This window comes from Leiobunum rupestre, chromosome 7, assembly GCF_980474605.1.
Source record: "Leiobunum rupestre chromosome 7, qqLeiRupe1.1.hap1, whole genome shotgun sequence".
Lineage (NCBI taxonomy): Eukaryota > Metazoa > Arthropoda > Arachnida > Opiliones > Sclerosomatidae > Leiobunum > Leiobunum rupestre.
The window spans coordinates 46,059,689-46,082,525 of record NC_143390.1 but is presented as its reverse complement, the minus strand read 5'-3'; the positions used below and the strand labels follow the sequence as shown (position 1 = coordinate 46,082,525).

The 22,837-nt window shown below is 36.6% G+C and overlaps 1 protein-coding gene across 1 annotated transcript in view; it reads right to left on the bottom strand.

Annotated features, from left to right (window-relative positions):
* The window catches only part of LOC149936537 (uncharacterized), a 76,771-nt gene extending 55,313 nt beyond the window's left edge, over nucleotides 1-21,458 (bottom strand). Inside the window, exon 1 of the mRNA XM_090181671.1 lies at nucleotides 21,389-21,458. The gene's annotated coding sequence lies outside the window, so the exon portion shown is untranslated. The remainder of the gene's footprint in view (nucleotides 1-21,388) is intronic.
* Nucleotides 21,459-22,837: the final 1,379 nt, after the last annotated feature.

Genomic DNA, 22,837 nt, shown 5'->3' with positions numbered 1-22,837 from the left:
TTACTCGGGGTTTTTTTTTTTAGTTACTCGACTCGAATAAGGGAAATTTTCCCCTTAATCAAGTACTCGATTACTCGACTCGACTTCAATATTACTCGACTCGAATAAGGGAAATTTTCCCCTTAATCAAGTACTCGATTACTCGACTCGACTTCAATATTACTCGACTCGAATACTCGATGAAAAATAATTTTGTACTCGATACCCGACTCGATTGCCTGAAACCACTACTCGCACAGCCCTAATAAATTCTTCCACAAAGGAGCAACAGGAAGAATTGTAAAGTAAGGCTACCGCGTAACAAAGAGTAATGTCTCAAGATTAATCGCTCCTAGAAACGGGTTAGCGAGGAATTCACTTACAAAATATGATTCTCGTTTTCGCGAAACGGTTTTAGGAAAAAATCCCGAAGCGTGGAAGAGAAATAGATTGAAATGACTCAACAATTCCAGCCGAGAGTGGACGAGATTTCTAATGAATTCAAAAGAAGGCTGTGTTTCCGAATAACACGCAGAACAGAGACTGGGAGAGGGAACAGGAAGGGCCCATCCTTATCGCTCTTTCGTCAGGCGCTGCGGCGGCTACTAATCAAAGGGCCAGCAAACGGCCTGAGGCCAGGCCGACGATGTTTCACTATCTAGTCAACATCCACGAGCCGACGGACAAAACAAAGATAATTTGTTTCCAAGTCCTTCACCATTTTTACCCGAGAAGAAAAAAGAACCCTGAAGAAAGTTTACTTAATACTCGAATAATTGCGTAATTTTTATAGTATTGTAAAACATTTACTATGATTTCAGTTGCCTCGTAACAAAACCTAATAATTATATTCCGGAAAATTTTCCGTATTTTTCCGAAAAAATTAAAAACGTTTTCATTCCATGATAAGTCTAATATACTGTTTGCAAATCTAAATAAAACGGCATTTTCGCCTCATTTTATCGAATCTGAAAGTAAATCTAAACCTGTAGACTAGTTTAAACCGATTAACAATGTAACACTATTATTTTTTGTAGTATGTTTACTGATATTAGACATTTTATATCGATAAAAAGTTAAAAACATTAAAAACCTTTAAAAAGTAATTTATGTTTCAATTTTTTATTTTTGGTGGCACCAACTTAGGCCCAAGTCATCTAGCGACTTTTAATGCCTTTAAACAGGTGGCCGGGTTACATTGCGTAAGAGGGTGGCGGCAAGCCCTTCATGCCACGTGAGCCAACAGCTCGCTACACTAACTATCACCGTTAACCTCTACAAGTTCTTATTAGCAACACCGGTAAAATTATCTCAACATAGGAATACATACGTATGTTAATACATACGTATGTTTAGCAGCTGTGGGGTAATGATACTACACTTCTTAGTTAATTAAAAAATAAATTTATCAATTTTGTTGATGAACAAATACTAATCTTTGATCGTATAGTTAACAACGAAATAAAAATTATTAATAAATTTCGAAAAAATATTCTTACGAAGTAAAGTTTGTAAAAAAACCTAATATTTTAAAGGTACTATACGGGTTTTATTTCGATTCTTCAAAAAAGTTACAGAATTACTCCAAACTTACAAAGCAAAGCATTGTTTGATGTATAATGAAATTTTAAACTTTTGGAAAACTCTAGCGTTGGCTATAAAGTCATGGCAAAATACGAAAACATACAATAACTAAATAAAGTATAATAAAAAATTGTTGAAAACATTTTGATCGACTTCCAAACTAACACAAAGCCATAGCGAAAGAAAAAGAATTTGGTGGGAATAAAAGTTGGTTTTTATCTACGTGCCGTTCCAACATTTCGATTGCGGCCTGTTATCTTTCAAACGCCCATTCGACACAAACTGTATTCGAGGAAAAAAGTTGTCTTTTCGTCCACCTTTTAACGACACTACCTTTCGATAAGGGAGCGCTCGCGCACTTCTTTCGACAAATAATACATAATAATAAAATCGTTGGGCGAAAGTCGTTTCAAAGTTTTCTTATAACGTGAAAAACTACAATTTTATAGTCAAATTTTACAGACAAATTTTTTGTCAAATAATTGCTATATAGGTGGGGTGGCGGAGTGGTTAGCACTTTCGCCTCGCAGCAAGAAGAGCCGGGTTCGATCCCAGCTTGTGGCACTAGGTGGAAACTCGGAATTACTACTTCTGTGTTGAGTTCACAAGTTCTTTTCACACTGGTTTAAGGGGTTTCCACCCGAGCTCTTCGGTTTCACCTTCCATAAAATCTTGTTGAGGTTAACGGTAATAGTGAGTGTAGGCAGCTGTTGGCTCGCGTGGCGTGAAGGGGTTGCCACCACCCTCATACGCATTGTAACACAGCCACCTGAATTAATGGCTTTAAAAGTCGCTTGATGACTTAGGCCTAAGGTGGTGCCTTGGGTATTAGCCTAGCTGATTATTATTATAACAAGTACGATTTTGTTTTTTAGCAGGATTTCGGTCTAATGTTAGGGTAGTCACTCGTAATCATTACCCCCTATTTAGCCGCTATTTCGTCGAACCCACAGAAACAAGCCCAAAAATCATTTTCCACCCCCACAAAGCGCTTTGAAATGGAGCCCAATCGGTGAGAAAATCGACAAGCTGGCAACTCTACATCCTCTTACCCGTACACATTTTTTTCAAAAGTAAAATTATAAAATCAAAATTGTTTAATCAAAGTTTAAAAATCACTTTAAATGTTACATTTACAAATCTTCAATACTACCAAAACAACAGTGGTTTAAATTCGACCGAAGTTCCTTAATATGGAACACATAACATATACAGAATGTAAACAATAACGATCCAGTGCCGGGGGACATTTGAAACGGACGATTTTAATGACCTTGAACCACGTCTTCAAGGTCATTTAAAATTTATCTGGAGAACCATTATAAAGATACAAAGTTGGTTTCAAGTGTAACCCGTAAAATTTGAGGTCTATATAGCTTTCATCATACCTAATTTGACCAATAACTAACGAGGGATTTTAGACAAAACAAAAACGTTGTGATGATAATCATGTACCAGAAACCAGCTTGAAGGGCTATTAAGTCGTGCTAGTGTATCAAAATCTGGTAGGGGTCTTTAGAATTTTCAAACTCGGATGACCTTCAACTCATGGTTCAAGGTCATTCAAAGTTTATCTCGAGAATCAATGATTTAGAGAAATGATTCCAATTTAGCCCTTCAACCTCGTCTCTAGTTACATTATTTTCATCACAACCTTCTGATTTTGTCTAAAATTCCTTGACTTGTTATTGGTCAAATTAGGTACGATCAAAGCTATTTAAACCTAAAATGTAACGGGGAACACTTTTCTAATTGAAACCAACTTTGTATCTTTAATGGTTTTCGAGAAAAAATTTTAATGACCTTGAAGATATGGTTCAAGGTCGTGCACGATCTAAAAGACTATTTCCTGAAATTGGAACAAATCATCTTCCACTAAGCTAGCAGGAACGCCTACACTATATTCGCTTGTGTACAAATTTTGAATCAATAAACAATGCTCCTAGCTCCGAAAACGTTAAAATATTAGTAAAATTAGTACTCTCAAAAACTAAAATCTCGAAATCATCACGAAAATATTACTTTAAATTTCCGAAATCACCGTAAGATAAAGTACACTACTGGACTCTTTACCTCTGGTGGTTAACTACACCCCAAATGCCCATTTAAAAGTAGGTAACTAATAACAGAAGTATATAATCTTTATCTTAGAGTGAAGTATTTGAATTCTTATACTGCTTATTTCATTCGCTGGAAATATATTTTCATAAGTTTCCAAGGAAAATTAGCATTATAAAACTATTAAACAGAAGGGCTGGCCACCACCCTCCTACGCATTGTAACCCGGCCACCTGAATTAATGGCTTCAAAAGTCGCTTGATGACTTAGGCCTAAGGTGGTGCCTTGGGTATTAGCCTAGCTGATTAATATTATTATTATTATTATTATTATACATAAGTATATAAAGAAATCAGTGGGTGAAAATTTCTTCACCCGTATCTTGCGAAAACGTCAAAACTTCATCTTCCGTTAAGCTTGGGAGAGAAGACGACGTAATAGTTTCACGTTTAAGACCTAGATGACTACTTATCCCCTTAAAGGTATCTTATGCACTTCTGATAATACGAAGCAAATATTTACTAACTTCTGGCTTAAACTTACATTTCAATAAAACGCTCGTTGTAATCTCCCAGGCACAAAATAGAACAAGTTGGCAAGCCAAAATATACCTCTCCTCGGAAGAGTTTTTAATTTTCAGTGAAGCGTAACTGTATCCGTGGTTCTGCGGTAGAACGGTCACCTGTCGTTCAAGTGGGCTCGGGTTCGAATCCCAGCCGATTAAAACATTATACTACACCCAAAGACAAAAAGAGGGCGCTTTTGGAAAAACCTTTTCCCTGATTCTAAGAAACTGCGTACGCAGTGATTACCCTTTGCCTCGAAAATGCGAACGCGTTCGCAGGCCTGACAGACAGACAGACAGACAGACAGACACGGTGGTTGTATAACCCCTCCTAGGGTACAAAGTCCCCTCGGAGAGGTAAAAATAATGAAATTCCAGAAGGAATTAGCATAATACTTCGTGAGGCATTAACTCTTTCTAAATAATGACTGGTCTACTGGATATGTATTCCACCCATAATATAAAACTAATATTTCTAACAAGAAACAGGCGTATACTGCTTAACAGGCAAATTGAAACCGCGATTGTAACAGGGTTAACATTGCTTGACTCTATAGTAGACTTGACAAGGTCGAAATTTATTGATTTAGTCCAGTGTCCTTTGAAGAAACGGATTTCGCGTCGTCTGTTCACGTATCAAACGAATTTTTATACTTAATTAATTTTTACATTAATTAATATTAAAATTAATTTCAACATAGGAAGAGAAAATATGTCGCTAATATATACCACGGAGTGCACGTGTTTAAATATTGGTGAAAAATAATTTTTAAATGCAAATTCAACGCCCTCAAATTATAAAATCCTTTTTAAATCATATCATAAGTAACATAGTTAACGTAAGTGTGACTTTGTGAATTTAATAATAATAATAATAATAATAATAATAATAATAATAATAATAATAATAATAATAATAATAATAATAATAATAATAATAATAATAATAATCAGCTAGCGACTTATAATGCCTTTAAACAGGTGGCTTGGTTGCAATCAGGGTTGGACATAATTAAGGCACTAGTCACGACATTTGGCTACTAAAATAAATGCTCTGACTACTAAAACTAATTGAAATATGGGGGCTCACTAGTTAATTTGACTTATGAAAAATTTACCTACATTTTCATGAATAATGGTGAATATTGCGAATCATAAATTCATCATTCATCAATCCCATTTTATTAAAAAAAATCACATCATGTAACTCAAGTTCTTCTGATTATTATACCCCCATATTTACCCCCACTAGTCAGTGACTACTAAAATAAATTATGGTAGGAGGCTCACTAGTCAGGCTGACTGCTAAAAAAAATGTACTTATGTCCTCCTGCCACTTTCTGCAAATATATGGTTAAATATAAAAACATTTATGAAGTTTATCAACATCAAACTTTCTAAAAGCAATAAATTTAGAAATTAGTTTTAACATGTCAAAATGATTTACGTTATTTAGACCAAAATAAAAGTCGTTACCTGCTATTTAAATAATAGGAATTTATAAGCAGATAAAAGGTCAGAGTTTGAGCGTCGGTGCCGTCACGGAATAACTCAATTTGATTGGTTGAATTATAAATAGTTGCATATTTCAAAACCATTTACACCATGTCGGTTCCACAAAAAGCTTTTCAACTTCTGTTGTTCACACTACTTATTTCATTCAAAATTAGTTGAACCTAGGAGCAACAAACACAAGGAGAACGCAGCTAGCCTTTAAACACGCTAACGAAGGGTTGTGTACGAATTTCATTGGACGAGCGTCACGAGCCTTTACGCTGAACGTTTTACGGGCGGGGGGAAGACAATTTCCGAATTTTCCCCTTCCGACGGCAGCAGGAGCTAAAGCGTCTAGCCAATGAAAAACGTACACAAGAAAATCCACGACTTTTGACGGGTTGCGTTCTCCTTGTGTGGGGTGTTGTGTTTGTTGCTTATAGGTTGAACAAACTAATAAACTTTGTCTCGAGCCCAACGCGAGCACCACCTCTGCCGCTGACTATTGTACGAGTAGTTAGTGATTGTTGATGATGATATTTGAATCATCCTCCTTCAGTCCTGCGATCCTTCATAATCCTACATTCGTTTGATATTTTACAATTGTCGCGTGATTAGGTTGATTTTGATTTAAAGTAACCATCATGGTTCATGACGGCAGTATATTGCAAAATCAACCGGTATTTTAAATGCAATATTATGTATCTCTTACTTTGATATTCAATTGTTACACTATGCTTTATTTAACAACAATTCTGAAAAAAAAATTAAGAAATAAATGCAATTATAAATATTTAATTTCTGTTCCATGGTAAACTTATTGAAAATGTTTAAAAATATTTTAAAAAGAACTGCTACTGCATGGAGTTATTTAAAAACATAATTTATTTAAATCTTTTCTGTGGGAGCTTAAATGCAATATTTAAAATTATACTTCATTGTAATTATGATGCCATAATTAACTTTACAAGGAGACGACCCGAGATGTAACGCACCGATTTTGTTAAATGTACCGTTTTGCCATGGCAACCAAAAATGTTTTTGACAACACAAATTGGAAACTTTCCCATTGAATATAACATTGACCAATTTTAAGGGTACCTCCCTCCCCCCTTGTAAAAATTTTAATCAATTTCGAACTTTTTAATTATTGTTTTATTTATATTTTCTATTTTTAGCATTATAAAAAAATTTAAATTTTTTACAGGTGTACCCTTAAAATTGGTCAGATACCCATGTTATACTCAATGGGTAAATTTCCATTTTGTGTTGTCAAAAACATTTTTGGTTGCCATGGCCAAACGGTTGCCATTGGAGACATTTCCCTTTAGGGTTTTTCAAGATACACGAAGGTCTACCAAACCAGCGAGTTTGAACAAAATCGGTGCGTTACACTTCGGGTCGTCTCCTTGTAATTGTGAAATTAATTATACTGCTTAGAACTAACAAACTACACTATTTCGTTTTAAAAGTCTGAACGCCGCGCGGCTTTCAAATAATTTACGGTCAAGAATTGCTGGAAATCTTGCGCGCAATCTAAATGGGTAATATATGTGAAAGAGTGGCGGTTCAGAATCCCAGGGCTGGAAGAAAAGAAAAATGATCCGTGTTTTTTCACAGATGGCAGTTGGTGGCCCAATCGATTATTTATCGAAAAAAGCTGGGCTGGGGGTTAGCGGTAATGGCCTTACGGGCCAGTGGTCAGACTGCTACCGGACATATATGGGCCAGAACCTTCTACTCCGACCAGGGCACGGGTTATCCCTTAAAGACCTTTCAACTCCCCTTCCCTTTCCAGGCGCCGAAGATGACTCCGTAACGTATAAGAGACTCTATGTATCGTCGGGCAACACGCTACGGACCTCACTTGGCAGCGAACTCGAAGAGGCGGTAGAGAGTACAGCCTACGCTGATGGCTCTGACAAGTGTAAACGAATTGGACAGCTTTCGTACCCTCGGGGATAGTTTTTCTACGCGTCTTTCTGGGATACCGTCTTTAGTTCGGCGCCTTACGCCATCTAGAGGTTGCGCTGTATTTATAAACTTAGGGGATTTACTGTTGAGTGTATACGATGAGAGATAATTTATAATAAATAATACGTATTTATATTATATTAATACTTCTATTGTTTTCATAAGAAATATATTAACGTTTTAGCACCGCGGTAACGCAGTGGCGCCATCTACCGCTATGTGCGAGGATAGGATATACGTCAACTCAGGGCCGTCTTAACATAATTAGAGGCCCCTGGGCAGAACTATGGGCGATCCCCTATAACTCCACCAAGTTTCTAACCTCCAGCGCGAAGTCCATCGTCGCTGTAATCTACAACTATCGGTTCAAATAGTTTCACTTGTCCTACAAAAGGTTATTAAAGAAGAAGCTTATTCTAAATTTAAAAAATACTAACAGCCAAAAGTCTTTATTCGTTTTAGATTTACCCTGGTTATAGACGCGACTAAATACGAAGCAATGTTAAAAACATTTTTGTGATTAAAATTTCTTTTGCATTTAAAAAATTGAAAAATGGGGCCCTCCAGAATCTTGGGGCTCTAGGGCAGTGCCCTTTTTGCCCAATGGGAAAGACGGAACTGCGTCCACTCTCATTTGGGTTTTAGTCGTACACTTTAATCCCTTATAGTTAACCTACTGCCACCTGTAGCGCAGCTCAAGAACTTCATTCGGCTGATATCATTAAATTTATTTATATTTCAAAGGTTTTTTAAAGATGGTAATTTGGTTTTATATTCTAATTACACTTTACAGTTAACGTAGGGCCACCTGCTAAATTTCCACTTTAAGCGCCGGACTGTAAATTGCCTTTGGGTAGCTTGTTTTTCCTCCGTGGAGCGTCAAGATGCGGTGGAGAACGAGCGGCGGATTAGCCCCCGGATAAACGTCTTCCCAGCCTATCTTTCACTCCCCCCCCCCCTTTGCCTTCCCTCGCATACCATTTTAGAAAAGGGAGGGGGGAGAAATGTTTATTCACCACTACGGTCACCTTTGGTTAAAAAACTATTTTTGGACATCCTGACTAACAATGTAAGTGATATTTCAACCAAATAAATTGCCTAAAGGATGCAAAATAGGCGGTGCAAACTGTAGGAACAAAAGCTATAGAGCAGCATAAGGAACATACTAAAATAAGTATGACACTTGTAGACTTCTCTGCATGGTTTTTACTTATTTAAAATATTAATAATTAAGATTCAGATGACGCCATCTATTGAGCGAAATTGAAATAATTAATAACGACTTCAACATTTTCTATAGTTATAGCTAATTCTAAATATACGTTTGGAAAATAGTGTAACCAGAATATTAAATGTAAAATTATATTTCATATAATATCAATTACATAATAACAACAAAATAAAATGAATAAAATGTAATTAATATGCTTTACGAAATGAAAATGAGAGGAGTGAAAATTTCAGCGCTCAAAAAGAGTGGAAAGAGAGGAGCGCTTATTTCACCGCACAAAAAAGAGCGGAAAGAGAGGAGCGCTTATTTTACCACTCAAAAAAGAGCGGAAAAAGAGGAGCGCTTATTTTACCGTACAAAAAGAGCGGAAAGAGAGGAGCGCTTATTTTACCGCTCAAAAAAGAGCGGAAAGAGAGGAGCGCTTATTTTACCGTACAAAAAAGAGCGGAAAGAGAGGAGCGCTTATTTTACCACTCAAAAAAGAGCGGAAAGAGAGGAGCGCTTATTTTACCGTACAAAAAGAGCGGAAAGAGAGGAGCGCTTATTTTACCGCTCAAAAAAGAGCGGAAAGAGAGGAGCGCTTATTTTACCGCTCAAAAAAGAGCGGAAAGAGAGGAGCGCTTATTTTACCGCTCAAAAAAGAGCGGAAAGACAGGAGCGCTTATTTTACCGCTCAAAAAAGAGCTTAAAGAGAGGAGCGCTTATTTTCCCGCTCAAAAAAAACGAAAAAGGAGGAGCGCTTATTTTACCGCACAAAAATACGTGACCGTGAGCGGATATTATGCTAGCGAGTGCGAACGGTGAGTGAGCTGAGCGGTTCCTTGACGAAAATGCCCAACACTGTGTATTTATATGAAATTAAAAACATTTAATCTAATAATATATTTGTAATAATTTATATAACACTTATAAATGATGTTTCATTTTCCACTCAAAAGATGGCGCTCTAGACTTAAAATTAAGATGAAGTCTTGATGAATCACATAAACAGTAAAGAAAAATCGAATATAATGACGTACAAATCACAAATAAAAACATTCGTGTTCCAACGTGACGTTTAGGAAAGGTAAGTTACAAATTTTTATAACGTCACGATGAAATATATAAAATGATGACGTTTATAAAGGAAGGATAGAAAGAAATATGGCGCTACAGATAAGGTCGGAAGCGACGACGGCGGCGACGGGAACAGTATCGATTGTATGAGCTACGCGAAGCTTTCCCGCATATATGGGAGGGAAAAGATGAAAAATATTCCGGGTAAAGTTCGTCTGCTACAATCGATTTCTTCGATTTCTTTCGAGGCGATATTTTATCCAACATGGCTGCTGCTGATTCCAAAAGATTTTTTTCCGAACCATTGATTTCGATCATTTCGTTTTAGAACAGCCAAGAAAAAAAGACAATCGATGAGCCCATCTGTTATAGACATTTTCCCAAAAATAAGGGGCTTCAACGGAAAGTAGTTAAAATTAAATTATACTCGCTTTAATAGTGACAGGAGTTAAATTAATAAATTGTTAAAGGGGAACGGCCAAGCTTTTCCAAATATGGCCTTATTTCCGTATCAAAAGATTAACAAGACGTTCAATATACTAACACGCGACAGAAAGTCCAAAAGAAATCCGGAAGCGGCAGCATTATTATAATGTCCAGGAAGATAAGTTAATTTTAAAACGAGGACTGCGAAGAAAGAGCGAGAAAAGCATGAGGCCCAAAAATTTGAAAAAGTAATTTGTAGGAGAGCTACTTAACGTCGCGAGATTTAAGTGGAAACAAGGTGGCCGTGGGCACAATAGCAAACGGAAATTCGTAACCCCAGGTCGCAGCTTAAGATAAGTAAAAAATTAAGTTGGGGTTCCAGCAGAATTAGGTGGAAAATTTAGGGTACCATTGCAAAAATAAATTGGGAACCGCTGTCTTAGACATTTGACACAGCTTTAACCTCCCCGGGGATTTGTTTAAAACAGGAACCAAGAATCTCATTGTTCTTGTTTTATTGACACTATAGGCAAAATTTGTGGTCACTTGAAGATTCGTAACGGGCTTAAAGTCTCCACTATACGATCTGGTCCAGTCTTTGACTCTACTCGGACCTCCAGTCTTTGACTCTACACGGATCTCCAGTCTTTGACTCTACACGGATCTCCAGTCTTTGACTCTACTCGGATCTCCAGTCTTTGACTTTACACGGATCTCCAGTCTTTGACTGTACACGGATCTCCAGTCGTCTTTGACTGTACACGGATCTCCAGTCGTCTTTGACTGTACACGGCTCTCCCGTCGTCTTTGACTGTACACGGATCTCCAGTCGTCTTTGACTGTACACGGATCTCCAGTCGTCTTTGACTGTACACGGATCTCCAGTCGTCTTTGACTGTACACGGATCTCCAGTCGTCTTTGACTGTACACGGATCTCCAGTCGTCTTTGACTGTACACGGATCTCCAGTCGTCTTTGACTGTACACGGATCTCCAGTCGTCTTTGACTGTACACGGATCTCCAGTCTTTGACTCTACACGGTTCTCCAGTCGTCTTTGACTCTACACGGTTCTCCAGTCGTCTTTGACTCTACACGGTTCTCCAGTCGTCTTTGACTCTACACGGTTCTCCAGTCGTCTTTGACTCTACACGGTTCTCCAGTCGTCTTTGACTCTACACGGTTCTCCAGTCGTCTTTGACTCTACATGGATCTCCAGTCTTTGACTCTACATGGATCTCCAGTCTTTGACTGTACACGGATCTCCAGTCGTCTTTGAATGTACACGGATCTCCAGTCGTCTTTGACTGTACACGAATCTCCAGTCGTCTTTGACTGTACACGGATCTCCAGTCGTCTTTGACTCTACACGGATCTCCAGTCGTCTTTGACTCTACACGGTTCTCCAGTCTTTGACTCTACACGGATCTCCAGTCGTCTTTGACTCTACACGGATCTCCAGTCTTTGACTCTACTCGGACCTCCAGTCTTTGACTCTACTCGGACCTCCAGTCTTTGACTCTACTCGGAAAACCACTCTAACCAGGGGGGCAGAGCTTTCAAACTCAACGCAGAAGGAGTTGTTCAGAGTTTTCACCCAGTGCCACAAGTCGGGTTCGAACCCGGCTATTCTTGCTACGAGGCGAAATTGCTAACTGCTCCGCCACCCAAAGTCTCCGGTCTCCTGAGTAATCTTAATTATCTAATCTTAAAGGCCGAAGACGCAGCAGGAAATGGAACGATTTATGGTATCGAGTCTTCACTGATAGATCCGGTCTCCAGATCTAACGTCTCAGCGGAATCTATGGGTCTCTGGCCTTTGAGGTCAGACACTGAAGACTTGGATACTTTTGGTTAAACAAAAAATTTCATGTTAATATTTCCAGTATTTGATTTATTATAAGCAACCAAATTTCGTGTTTTATCCCACCCGACTCGAGAATCTCAGAACCGCTTGGTTGAACCTACCTGCAGCGCCATCTCGTGAACGAAATATATTTTACCCGGTTTTATCGTTTTTCGGTCGGAACTGCCGTCTGCTACAACATTCTCCTTGGCTTTTTAACCTAGTTAAATTGGTAGATTGTAGTTAATCGTGTTTTTAATACGCCTTACACGCCGCCCTTTCTCAAATTTTTGGCGCTTCATTCTTTTGATGCTGCACGTTGGTTCAACCGCGATTTCCTAAATTTTTTAAGCCGTTTGACGTAGGTTGCGGAAAAAGTAGCGTAACTTTTTAAATACTTTTCCAATAACTATAAAATTTCAGGGACATAATTATTAATATATTTTCTATCTTTCTGTAAAAAAACCTCGTAAATTTTGGTTTTGGTTACAGTTCTCCTTTAATTTGAAGTAATTTTCTAGCCAGGTCCCAGCCCCATTACCTTTTGCCTATTGGTTAAAATAGGCTCTCATTGGGAACGGCGTAAAAAGCGGTTCAACTACAGCAACGACTATCGTCATAATAGTACCCTCTGAAAATCGATATCAAAGGGCTAAACTAAAAAAAGGGGGGGGAGAGAGGCGAGTGTCTAGATAAATGACTGCGAAACGGCATCGCGCATGCTTACATCCTATTCATCGTTTCCGAGCAAATAGAAAAGTAGAGAGACTATAGTCCCTATAAGCTTACTCGCTCCAGATGAGGATTTATTACATAATAGTTCATATTTTAGTCGGCAGGGGCCGTTAATAAATGAAATCCAACTCAAGAAGGCTTCAAATAACCAAAAACCACCACCACTCCGACTTTAAACCTATTCACACGAGACAACATTTTGGAAAAACTTTGTTGGTCAATCGAGTTGCTTCGTGTGAATGGAGATAAAATTTCCATAACGTGTTGGATAGAGGTCGGTAACGGTTAATCATTATCCATGATTAAATTGATTTTTTTTGGGAAAAAAATGTAAACAAAGAAATTTACCGGATAATATTTCGGAAAATGGTTAAAAAACATGTATTATTCGTAAAATTTGAGCTTTTTATCGAAACAAACGTCTTTTTTTCCGATTAATTTTACAAATTTATCGAAAAAATTAATCGGATAATACAGAAATATAAATTACTTGATCAAAACATTTTACGAATAATTTTGAGAGCTTTATCTATTGAATAAAAGTTAACCATCCCCGACCTCTAGTGTTGGACACACAAACCCTTTTGCTAGTCTAGCCCCAAATATTTAAATTTAATAATTAACGTGCACATTCTTATGATTATACATCCTTACCAAAATTCTAATTGAAACTGCTCCACTTCCACCCTCTTCCCCGTGACTTTTTAAAGTCAAAATTAGTAAATTTTTATTAAATATTTTAATTTTATCAGATAATAACGAATTTACTCCATTTTAGTGTATAAAAGTTATGTTTAAGCTAAAAATAGGAAATATGTACAATCAGTCTATAAAGGTCCAAGTTCTGTTTAAGCTAAAAATAGGAAATATGTACAATCAGTCTATAAAGGTCCAAGTTATGTTTAAGCTAAAAATAGGAAATATGTACAATCAGTCTATAAAGGTCCAAGTTATGTTTAAGCTAAAAATAGGAAATATGTACAATCAGTCTATAAAGGTCCAAGTTATGTTTAAGCTAAAAATAGGAAATATGTACAATCAGTCTATAAAGGTCCAAGTTATGTTTAAACAAATTAAACTACAAATATGGCTTAAAATTATCAATATTAATATTCTTTAAATTGTGGCGGTATGTAATGCCGACGTAAATTATTTTAATTAAATGCTTCGACATACGGTCGATGCTGCCAATTGAAGCCTTGGGCACCAAAAATAAACAGATATTTGTCGTCCGCTTAAGCATTTAGCTTATAATTTGAATCAATTACCAGATATAGCGTAACATACTGCCACTACTTAAAATTGAACTTACACAATCGATAGTTTGATATTTCGATATCCGCCCCTTCTCCACACGCGTATTGCCATTTTTGACGGATCGATATTATTTTTCTATTTTTGATTTTTACAGAATAGCCTTCCTGTGACAGTGGTCCCGCTATACAAAACTAAATTATTATATTAATATTAAATACATATTCTTAACGAAAATGTTGTCTTTAACTTTTCAATGGAAACACAGTGACGAGGTAATTTGAAATTCGAGGGCATAATTTCTGGGAATAATTTTAATGAAAGGCCGAGTAAGCGTCTCCAAGAAGTTTATTAGAGCGGAAAAGGTACTCTGGTAAATTTAACGGCGAACAAATTCTGAGAAAAACAGCCTACGGAAAAATATTGCGCGTCGGTTTTGTCTTTTAACTTCCGGAAGAATGAGAAAGCTGAAAACGTTTGGAAAACCTTCTTTGGTGAGACGCAGAATCGCGATTGTATTCAAATGAAAATAACCTCTCCAAAAATCGGTAGCCTTTTTCTCCCCGTTGCGTAACTCACAAGAATAGTTTTCAAAGGGGATTTCCCAAGGATAAAACTGACCGTAAGAGACAAAAAAATATGTTTCTGTCGCTTTGTGGAGTTTGGCGAGCTTTGCTGGCGTTTCAACAAGAGAGCCGAATTTGAAAAAGGCACGTTTCCATTCCCACCCATTTCCATCCATTCCCACCCATTTCCACCCATTCCCGTTGAAACAATATTCATTCCCATTTATGTTCTCAGTAAACTAGATACGTTCTTGACAAGGCTATTAATATTCTTTAGTGTTGTAAGTCGGAAAATTTTCAGGAAAATGACAGAAGCCTTTATTCCAAAATATTTTCCTTATTTTTCCGAAAAAAAGTTTTCATTCCATGATTAGTCTATAGTTAATATTGTTTGCAAATTTAAATAAAGCGGCATTTTCGCCTCATTTTTTCGAATCTAAGAGTAAAACTAAACCTCTAGACCAGCTTTAAACTGATTAATAATGTAACACTATTAATGCTTTGCAGTATGTTTACTGTTAATAGAAGGGATGAAAAAATTAGCGAAAAAGTAGATAAGTCCATTTTCGCTAATTTTTTCATCCTTTGCAATGCAGTCCATAGGTGGTTCCTTTTAACGTTACATACTGTTATTAGACATTTTATATCGATAAAAAGATTAAAAAATTATAAACCCTTAAAAAGTTATTTATGTTTAATATTTTTATTTTTCCGATTTGCGGAAAATTTTCTGCAATTCGGAAAATTTTCCGCAAATTTTTCCGCATTTTATTTTTCCTGAAAGTTAACAACACTAATATTCTTAAATTATAGAAAGAATCCTTTATATGAAGGACTTTAGTTGGGTTCATATATAGATATTTCAGCTAGTAGCTTTGGCCATACATGGCCGCCATTTTGTGCGGGTTTCAGTCGTCTAAAGCGGAACTGAAACACCCTGTATATGGGCTAGGGTGGTGTGAAGTAGAGGTGGGCAAAACAGATAAATTCACTGACAAAATATAGATTAACCATAAAAATTGCGGTTAACTGTTTATTTATAGATATTATCCACGAATAGAAAGGGATTTAACATGCAAAAAATAATTTTATTTTTTGGATAATCGTCGGTTGTGGATAAAAAAAGATAAAGTGATTAATTCTTATCCAAACGCCGACCTCTAATTTGAAGTACAAATCTTACCATTCCCACCCATTCCCGTTGATACCATATACATTCATATTTCATAATTCCCATTCCCATACGAATATTTGCCATCCAACCATTCCCATTTCATTTGACATATATTTTCTCACTCCCGCTTACTCCCGCTGAAACATTATTTATTCATATATCATTTCCATTCAAATATTTTCCGACCAATTTTTTTTTCTACCGCTAATTTCGTACCATTCCCATTTCCGATTCAAAGTATTGAGATCAAAACGAAAATCCATTCCCGACCATTTCCGAACTCAAAATAACGTTTACCATCCATTCTCTAACCGGAAATAATACACCAATCTGATCCACACCATTCCTTACCATTCCCATTCCCATTCCCTACCATTCCCATTCCCATTCCCAATTCAAACTAAATATTCCAGAATCTCTACAAATTATTAAAAATAGTCCAAATCAAATACTTAATTATAAATTTGGTTTGTGACAATGGCATTAGAGGGCAAAGGTAACCAGTGTTTAAACAGAGACAACGGTCGTGGAAATATATTGGCCGAATTATGGTATAAAAAAGTTTACGAAACCCCCTCCAACCCCTGCACCTAAAGCGTGATTCAAAATATAAAAATCTTATTTGTAACCAAGTTGAATTTTATCGGTTGTAAGCGAATCAGACCTGCATGATGATGCCTCTGAATAGAGTGCGAAACATGTCGTACTTCTAATTAATATTTTTATTACGTAATAATAATAATTAAAATGGTGGTTAATCAGCTAGTCATCATGTGACTTTTGAAGTCATTAATTCAGGTGGCCGGGTTACAATGCGTAGGAGGGTGGTGGCAAGCCCTTCATGCCACGCGAGCCAACAGCTCCCTACACTAACTATTACCGTTAACCTCAACAAGTTTTTGTGGGAGGGGAAAGATATCGGGGGAAAACCCCTTAAACCATTGGGAATAAAACTCGCAAACTATACGCAGAAGGAGTTGTTCCGAGTTTTCACCCAGTGCCACAAACTGGGATCGAACCCGGCTCCTCTTGCTGCGAGGGGAAAGTGCTAACCCCTCCGCCACCCCACCTACTACGTAACTAGAGTAGTATGCCAAGATTACATAGTCTGAAGAGTACTTTAGAGCAAACTAATTTAACCTTAACCTAATCTTATCTTACTTAACCTAAGCTAACAGAAAAAACTCTTTTTAGCAAATCGAATGGTGGAGGAGTTAAAATTATACAACTATAGTTTTAATCACCAATTCTACTGGTTTGGTCAAAGGCCTATCATTTAATCGGAATACCCCAGCTACTGCAATAACCGTTTTCGCTTTTTTAAATAAAAGACTGATCGTTGCAACAATAAAGAATATTGTCGTCAACAATTTCGACATTTACCAACTCATTAATTATTGAAAATAATATTTTTCACTTCCTCTGATTTTCGGGCCCCGTAACATTTATAGCCGCCATCTTTAAAAACAGCGCTGACTAGAAATAACACCGTTCAGTAACTTAGTACGTCACTATGACGATAAGCGCTCATCAAGCAAACATCAAGTACAAACCGATTTATCCCAGATTTGCGTTACCATAGACTACGGAAAAGAAAACCAGATGACGTAATGAGAAAAACAATCAAATTGGCAACCGTTCAATCTATTCTCCCAACTGGGACATTTTGGTTACCAAGAGAATCTGCCCATTCTAGAACAAAATATAGGTCCAATAATTTATTATTAAATATAACGGTCCTCTTACCATTATTAAGTTAAAAGGAACCACCTATGGACTTCAATGTAAAGGATTATATAAGTAGCGAACTTTTAACTTAACATTGCGTATATACTAATCTCCACCACTCTCCAACTATTCGGCTTTCCGTTGTTATGCAACTCGTTTTGAAATTTTTAATATTTAGGCTTACTTTCTCTATTCGGTTTTATAGTCGCGAGCCAGATTTCCCGCACGGTACTGACGAGTCCCAAATAGGACGAAACCGGTCTACCGTTGGAATTTCTGGCTATTTAATTTTATTTAATTTAGTTTTTCACTAGAAGATCTATTTGGTCCGAGTTTCGCGTCTTTTTGTTCGCTCGAAGACCTATCGGTTCGAGCTATTAGTAAGTTTTTAAATTTCTTCAAATTTGTTTAGGGTTTAGCTTTATTATCCCTTTTCATAATGGACTAATCTACTATTTCGCTACTTATATAATCCTTTACATTATTAAATACCAATAATACAGACAATTAGCAAATATTATCATCGGACTGATTTTCCAACCAAGGCTTGAATGAAAATTAAAACTTTTTTAAGTAAAAATAAAACCTTTACTTTGGAAAAATATCAGAGTAAGTAACATAATATAATAAGTATTATTAGCAAAAATTATCATCGAACGAATTTTCAGAGTCAGTGTAAAAAAGTTTAAATAGCATTAAAACAATAGGAAGTGTCATACTTATCGAAAGACAACGATGACGCAATTGAACTCAAAGTTGCTCTCAGACCAAAGGCGTTAAGGAATAAACAATGGTCAACGAACAGGGTGGTCAGCTGCGAGGGTCAACGATCTCGTGAGGGGATACTTGGTGGGTTTCGCCCCAAAATAAGCGCGAATAGCGCGAATTTGAAAGAGGGGGGAGGGAACCACAGTTCGCTCACTTCCGGTCGTCCGTGGCGCGAGTAGTGACGTCTGTCGTCGTGTAGACCCATTTAATCGTGACGCCGGAAACTGCCTCTGAAACCGGAAGGGAAGTTTTTTCCTCTTCCGATAACATCCGATTTCCCCCTCACTCTAAAAACAGCCAGCTATCAGGCCCGGCACTTTCTCTCGGGCCTGTCACTTCCTTGGAAAGCGACGACCCCAGAAACACCAGATTATTTATCATTTCAAATGTAAACCGAAATATCCTTGAGAAAGTTAAAAGTTCCGTTATCCTCACTCCCTTTCGCGTCTTTTTTAATACTGGCTCATCAACCAGAATGTGTAGGTATTATTAGAAGTATATATCGTATCCTTTAGAGATAAGTATGAGTCTTCTTACGTTGCTCGATTTATTTGGTTTGAAACAAGTATCTTCACGAGTGCCGCATTATACATAAGGCTGACTACGTTGAAGCCTAGGAGCCCACCAAGAGCAGGTGCCAAGCAGGGGTCCATGCGTCACAAGTGGTAGGGGAATATTGATTGGTTTATAGACGCAATCACATATTGCCTACAAATATAATGTTTGAGGTAGATGGCGACACTATAAAGTTTATGAAAAATGAACTTTTTTAAAAAGTTATTATTTAATTACTAAATTATATTACTTTAAATTCTTTTTAAAATATATAATTTTTGTAATTTAAATTAACAATTAATTTTAACAGTAGTTAACACTCTCCGCCATGGATGGCACTATAATACAATTTTAAACTATCCAATCAGGGAAGATAATTTTGTATTTTAAATCTCGACAAAACCGTTCTCCACTAAAAACGGGAAACTTTCAACCAATCGTTGAAAATCAAAATTATGACGTCATGTTGCTATCAGAGTGCCATCTACTAACAAATCACCACGTTACCTCGGATGAATTTTACCCCTTTAAAGTCATCTTTGCCTGTTAAATATTGTAAATTGATCTATAGGCACAAAAAAGCCCGAACGTACGTTTCGCAAGAAAAAATTGTGCGCGGCAAAAAACATCGTACATTATATAAAACCTTAAACCGAATTAATAAAATAATCAATAATAATCAGCTAGGCTAATACCCAAGGCACCACCTTTGGTCCAAATCATCTAGCGACTTTTAATGCCTATAAACAGGTGGTCGGGTTACAATGCGTAGGAGGGTGGTGGCAAGCCCTTCATGCCACGCGAGCCAACAGCTCCCTACACTAACTATTACTGTTAACCTCTACAAGATTTTATGGAAAAGGGAAACCGAAGAGCTCGGGGGAAAACCCCTTAAACCAGTGTAGAGAGAACTTGCAAACTCAACGCGGAAGAAGTTTTAAACCCACCTTCAAACTAGTATTGGGAGGTTTTAAAATTTAAAGATTTGGTGAGGTTTATGTATATTTATTAGTTATGGCTAGGAGTATTTGTGAAAGGTGTCCACGAGCGAGTTTAAGTGTTGTTTTCTTATTAATTAATAAAAATTAAGCGTGAAATATTTCTATACCTTAGCTATTTATTTTTTCAAAATATTATTTTAAATTTTTGAACAATTTGAGGCCTAAAGAGATGATTGCAGAAGAAACAATTATATATTTTATTTTCTGAAAATGGTGAATTTTATTTAAGAGGCTAGAAAAAGATAACATTAACATAATGTAAGTCAATTATTTGTACTAATACAATAAATGAGGCTTGACTCATTTCGTTACCGGAAGTGACTAACATATCTAAAGATGAAATTCCGCTGTAGGGTGTTGGCAAGCCCTTCATGCCACGTGAGCCAACAGCTCCCTACACTAACTAGAAGCTTATAATGTATATCTTACTAGCGGAGAAAAAACCAAACCAAACCAGCCATATATTACGAATTTAAATACGCGTCTGCCCAACTGTACGTCAGCAAAATATCGTTATTCTAAGTTCCATTTTTCCACGAATCATGTATTTTTAAACAACAACATAGTATCATTTAAGTAATAACAAGTATTATTCTCCAAAATCCAATTTTCTACTGATAGCCTGTTTTGACACAGACCATTTAAATGAAAACACGGATAAGAACTGAGTGTTGTTACTTGCCCAGATAAACCGAAGAAAATTTAGAAAAAGAATAGTAGCTTCCAGGAGAAGTAAAAATTATCTCAACGTTTCATAGCTATCGCATTTTCGGTTAATAACATTTAAATCAACTAGACTAAACGATAACATTACAAAATATGGATCATTCTATGTTTAAAAATGTCGAAAAAACGTTTGGGCCAGAAAATTCACATTGAAACAATCGGAAATATCATACTTATTATTATTACGTTACTTACGATACTAATTAATTATTGAATCGTAACGTAAAATTAACTTATAAACACCCGTCTTTGTTTTGACAGAAATAATTTTCCAAAATGAAACCTAAATGAGTTTTGACTGGTACTTATAGCCGTCAAATTAATCTGTAAGTAATTCCACCAACAAAGAGAAAATATTACCCCTTGTCCTCGGTGTAGGAAGTAACGAATTTTCTGAGCCAAGTCTAACGATTTCACAAGCTAATATTTTTGTGATAAATAAACCTTAAACCCTACTATAATCGAAAAATTTATTCGCGTGCTAATCAAACAAACTGTCACACTTATTTCCATCATTTTACTTATGATTAATAGCATCCTGTTTAGTTTCGGGGTCTTTGTGTATTTATAACCCTTAAGAACGTAAATTAAAGCGTCTAGCAATACCCTTAGAAATTAATTACACCCTGAACGCGAACTCGAAGCGAAATATTGAACGGTGAAACTTACCAAAATCGTCGAACATGACGGGCGTCCGGAAATCTTTCGCAAAGCCCGTCCCGCATTCCAAATATGATAAACTATCGCGGTTCATAAACAAAGACGACTTTAGGCAGCCGGGGAACGGGACACGTACGCGGAAAGACAAAGTCCGTCTAAGCAACCGCTGCAAAACCCGATGCCTGAGAATGTCGCTTTAACTAAACAATGACTGACGCTTCTCTCAAAACGGAAACCAGAGTTTTGAGAGCTGGAGTCACGTGACCGTTTCCCCGACTGTCACAATCGACGACGTAAAAAACACTTATAAGACCGATACACGTTTGACAAGTAAGGAGAAGAACCGTTCACGGGGGTAACACCAATACAGCGAGTGGCGGCTTTAGTGTAGTACCTGGATAGATGACGTTTTCGACAGTGAGTCCCACAAATATCATCTCTCTGGATCTGGTTTAAAGACATTTTTTTAGCTACAGGTACATTTTAGATAAAAGCCTTTAATGTCTTTTTTTAAACTAGATGGCGTCTCTCTGGATCTGGTTTAAAGACATTTTTTTAGCTACAGGTACCTTTTAGATAAAATCCTTTAATGTCTTTTATTTAAACTAGATGGCGACAAATTATATCGTTTTGGTAGGGCTGTGCCAGTACTCGATAATCATCGAGTACCCGACCTTGTTTTGAGGTCGAGTGCTCCAACTCGAATAAGTAATTGGAGAATACTCGTCGATTACAGTGTACCTAAAAATTGCACATTCTGGTACCCTGTTACTCGAATTAGCTTCTCTCTAAACTCGTCGAGTATTTTGTTTTTTCTATCCTCGTTGCTTCAAAGTTCAAAGAGGGGTTTTTACCACTTTCAGGGGCACAATCAATGCTACATACAAAGTTGTGAAAACTGTGGTTCATTTAAATTTAAGGAATATTTTTCTGCATTGAAAGTTACTTTATACTCCTTTTGAATTTAATTTCATAATTACTTGAATAAAACCAACTGCTCCTAATCAAGTACTGGATAACCCGACTCGTTAAATATATTACTTAAAGTTTTTTTAGTTTTTCGACTCAAATAGGAGAAAGTTTCCCCTTAATCAACTCGACTTCCCTTCAATATTACTCGATGAATAAAATGGTACTCGATACCCGAATCGATTGTCTAAAACCACTACTCAGCCCTACTTTTTGGTGATAATGGAATACATACTTTTGATTGTCTCACTTTTAATTATTATACACAGGAATCTGTCTATAAATATTTATTTAATAATTATTTTTTTAACAAATAAAAAGTTTAACACTACGATAAATCAAATTTGTAACAAAACGTCAGGTCACAAAAAATTCAGCTAAAACTAAAAAAAATCATAATTATCACCGTTTTTAGATAATTTAATATTTCTTAGTTTCGGACTGTTGGCGCCACCTGGTAAGACCTGTAGTATTTAAAATTTGGCTTCT